The sequence below is a fragment of the Gekko japonicus genome, unplaced genomic scaffold, assembly GCF_001447785.1.
Source record: "Gekko japonicus isolate JY-2015 unplaced genomic scaffold, Gekko_japonicus_V1.1 scaffold506, whole genome shotgun sequence".
In the NCBI taxonomy this organism is placed as follows: domain Eukaryota; kingdom Metazoa; phylum Chordata; class Lepidosauria; order Squamata; family Gekkonidae; genus Gekko; species Gekko japonicus.
Window position 1 is genome coordinate 585,834 of NW_015175372.1, and position 4,416 is coordinate 590,249.

General features: G+C 39.9%; 1 protein-coding gene across 1 annotated transcript in view; it reads right to left on the reverse strand.

Moving 5' to 3' along the window:
- Positions 1–4,416, reverse strand: part of KCNK17 (potassium channel, two pore domain subfamily K, member 17) — a 34,172-nt gene that overhangs the window by 14,613 nt on the left and 15,143 nt on the right. The window lies entirely within an intron of this gene.

Here is a 4,416-nt window from a genome sequence, read left to right on the forward strand (position 1 = left end):
GCCGCCCTCAGCCATGCCCCCAACGTCAGCAACGTGGCTGCGTCACCTCTGGTGACGCGCTTCGGGGGGCGGAGTTCCCCCCGGGGCCCAATTCCACCGTGGTGGAAATCGGGCCTCCAAAGCGGGGGTTTCCCCGCCCCCGCCCCCACTTGGCAGCCCTAATATAGCATGTATTTCAGGAGCTTTAGTGAGAACTATGTAGTTGTACCCAGACAAATACCACATTCCTGGTAAAATGATAAAGAACTTGCTCTCAATTCTCTTTGTCCAAACATTAAAAAACCAGCAATCATTACAATCTAGTTTTCATTCTGAAAACTTGAAAACCTCTTTTAGCGAGACCATCAAAAGCTGAAACTTAGAACTCAATTTTTCACCTCTGTTATACACCAAAATCAATAGACCAAAGGCAAATCAGTGTTAAGTGAGCACTACAAACTATACCACAGCTTGTCATCCACTTCTATACCCTCAAGTTTTATCTGCTCCTTTGAGCCTAGATTTCAGAAATAAACTTTGTGTAAATAAGACTCTGCCCTGGCTTGGATAGCCCAGGCCAGCCCAATCTTGTCAGATGCTAGCATTTGGATGGGAGATCTCCAAGAAATATCAGGGTTGTGATACAAAGGTAGGCAATGGCAAACTACCTCTGAATGTCTCTTGCCTTGAAAACCTCACAAGGTCGCCTTAAGTCAACTGTGACTCAATGGCACTCCATCACCAAAATAAGAAGCTATGCAGAATTCAATTTCATTTAAGTCACCTTCTACCACCAAATGGTCAGACACTATCCTCTGTGGTGGGCGATGTTTGAGCCCTGCTGATGAGCCTTGCTGAACATTTTGCCATCTGAAGTTAGGGATAGTAAAGGCTCCTTTTCTCACTTATTCCCTTGTTCCATGCTAATGTGACTCCATAATACATAAACTGTAATGAATTTGTACAATTTGTACAAATGGCCAATGATGTCACAGCCTGCGGTGGACACAGCCTGTGGTAGAATCAAACGAAGCAAGAGTAGATGACAGGCATACCCCACTGGTCTATATGAAGATGTTACCCAGTTACCTATACCTCTCAATACAATAATGGAAGAAGAAGACTGTTCCCTGTTTCAATACCACAAAAGTGGTACCATGTGATATGAGTTTTTTAAAGAAGAAAAACATGACCTGAAAATCAGAGCTGCACATACCCATTTTGCCCCCTTCCCATTTCCCACTGCAACCTGTCAACCCACATCAGTAGTAGTCTGTGTAGGTCCCATAACCCCAGGAATATGCTTTCCCAAGGCCAGAAAAGACTACTGGGGGAAAGGATGTGGGAAAGATCCAGAGCCACCACTGCCTCCCATGGTTGGATTGTTTGTCACAAGTCACTGTAGTGGTAATGGCAAATAATCATTGTTTTTAATTTTATGAATCTTTAGACATGGAAAATAAAGCACTGGAAAAAATTCCACCCTGCATCTCTGCATAGAAGTGCAAAGGCTGAAGACTGAATAGAGGCAAAAAGAAAACACCTTAAGCCAGTTTTCATGCATCCTTATGTAAAAAAAAATTAGATTGCCTGAAGATGCAGAATGCTTTTCTGCTCTGCAGAACCAACTCAACAACAGAGCAATTGCTACTTGCCCTGCATCAGCTTGTTCTGTCACATCAGTAGTGACTCTATGGATTCAGTGTCAAGTCACTGTGAGCCTGTTCATCTCCTACCAAAACATACCTTTCTGGACTCTGTGGAGCATTTACAATAAAATGCAGAGAAGCTCTTATTTCATCACCCACTCCTCAAAATAATCTGTTCTCAGATCTTTCTCCCTCAGTTTTAGCTTATCTGTGAAAGTGACAGTAGATAATATCCTAACAATGCCACCACATATAAAACTAGACTTTATTTCAGGAAAGTCAGCAGGGAGTCTTCATTACAAAGTGTAAGAAGTCTTCATTTCGTCTGTTGCCACAACCCAACAATTCTTATTCTCCTTTTTTGAACATAAAAAGAGCTTATTTGGTTAACAGAGACCCTCACAGAAGCACGATATATTGAATCTTTTAAATCCTACTGAATTTTGCACATTGGTTTTTATGAAGAGGCCTACATTGTGCTAAATTCAGCTGCAGTACCAGAAGAATGGAGAGTAGCAAATGTGACATCAATTTTTAAATAGGGATCCAGAGGAGAACGAGGAAATTATATTCCATTCAGCCTAATGTCTGTCCCAGGCAAACTAATAGAAACTGTAATGAAAGAAAGGCAATAGAAAGACAAAGCTTGCCAAGGGAAAATCAACATGGCTTCTTCAAAGGGATGTCTTGCCCCACCAACCTTTTGGAATTCTTTGAGAAAGTGAACAAGCGCATAGACATTATATAGGTAGACTTTCAAAAGGCTTTTGACAAGGTACCTCACAACAAAGACTCCTGAGTAAACTTAGAAGGCATGGGATAAGAGGATGAGTTATGTTGTGGATTAACAACTGGTTAAATGGAATTTCATATAAAAACTACCTTGTAACACTTATTTCTTTTTATATTTGATTTTAAGCTAAAAACTCTATAATGTGACTTAAAAACAAATAATAATAGCTGTATGGAATTTTGTAAGGCTGTAGCAAAAGATAAATATTATCATGACTTGTATGAGACTTGTATTATCATGACTTGTTTTTCCTTTAGGGTTAATATACAATTTCTAGAACACTTTGCTTATAGAATGACCGTGTATAAGCAGTAGGATATTAAGGATACATAATTATATGAGTAAGGATTGGTTTTGTAATTATAAGATTTGAATATGAGAATCCATAGATATGTAATGAATACAACTGAAACATGATTATAAAAGAGTACTAAGGTAATAAACTTGTATCAGTATTTGTATGAAAACTTTTATAAGGAATGTGAAGTTGAATTTAGTATTAGGCTATGTCTTTCTCCTTAAGGGTTAATATATAATCTTTAGAATGCTTTGGTTATAGAATGGCTGTTTATAAGCAGAAGGATATTAAGGATCCATAATTATATGAGTAAACATTTGTTTTGTAGTAAAAGATTAAGAGGTTATAAAAGATTTGACTATGAGAATCCATAGATATGAAATTAATACAATTGAAACATGGTATAAATGTCTTCTAAGAAGTTACAAATGATTTTATGATGCAAAAGCAATAACTTGGTTTTTTGCAGATATCAAGAAATGTATGGACTTAAGTGACCAGATTCAACACAAAGAATTATCTGATTGTATAAATAGGATTATTAATGTAATGTAACAGAGTCTGTAAAAGTAACTGTAAGCACTATTCTCTTTTTCCGTTTTGTAGAAGAAGAAGAAGAGATAGGATTTATACCCCGCCCTTCACTACCCAAAGGTGTCTCAGAGTGGCTTACAAACTCCAGTCTGGTGTAGTGGTTAAGTGTGCGGACTCTAATCTGGGAGAACCGGGTTTGATTCCCCACTCCTCCACTTGTACCTGCTGATGTGACCTTGGGTCAGTCACAAGCTCTGGCACAGCTGTTCCTGAAAGAGGGGAAGGGAAAGGAGTTTGTAAACCGCTCTGAGACTCCAAGTGAAAGGTGGGGTATGAATCCAATCTCTTCTTCTCTTCTTCCCCTCCCCACAACAGACACCCTGTGAGGTGGGTGGGGCTGAGAGAGCTCTTGACAGAAACTGCTCTTTTTCAAGAACAGCCCTTATGAAAGCTATGGCTTGCCCAAGGTCATGCAGCCAGGTGCAAGTGGAGGAGTGGGGAATCAAACTCGGTTCTCCCAGATTAGAGTCCGCACACTTAACCACTACATCAAACTGTACCCCTTCCCTATTCCCTACTTCCCTTTTTTCTTTAAAAAAAACAACAATACTTTTTTAAAAAAAAACTGGTTAAATGACAGGAAGCAAAGAGTAGGAATCACTGGACAGTTCTCACAATGGAGGGAAGTAAGCAGTGGGGTTCCACAAGGATCGGTATTGGGGCCAGTATTTAATTTATTCATCAGTGATATGGGACTAGGGGTGAGGAGAGTAGTGGCCAGGTTTGCAGATGACACAAAATTATTTAGGATGGTGAAAACCAAGGCTGACTGTGAAGAACTCCAAGAGGACCTCCACAAACTGGGTGAATGGGAGACAATGTGGCAAATGAAGTTCAGTGTTGGTAAGTGTAAGGTGATGCATATTGGGAGAATAAATCCCAACTTCAAGCATAGGCTAATGGGGTCTGAACTTGCTGAGACTGAGAGGGGAAAAGATCTTGGGATCGTAGTGAATAGCTCAATGAAAGTGTCATCCCGGTGTGCTGCAGCAGTGAAAAAAGGCAAACTATACGTTAGGGATTATTAGGAAAGGGATTGAGAATAAACAGCCAATATTGTAATGTCCCTACAAAGAACTGTGGTGTGGCCTCATCTGGAATAC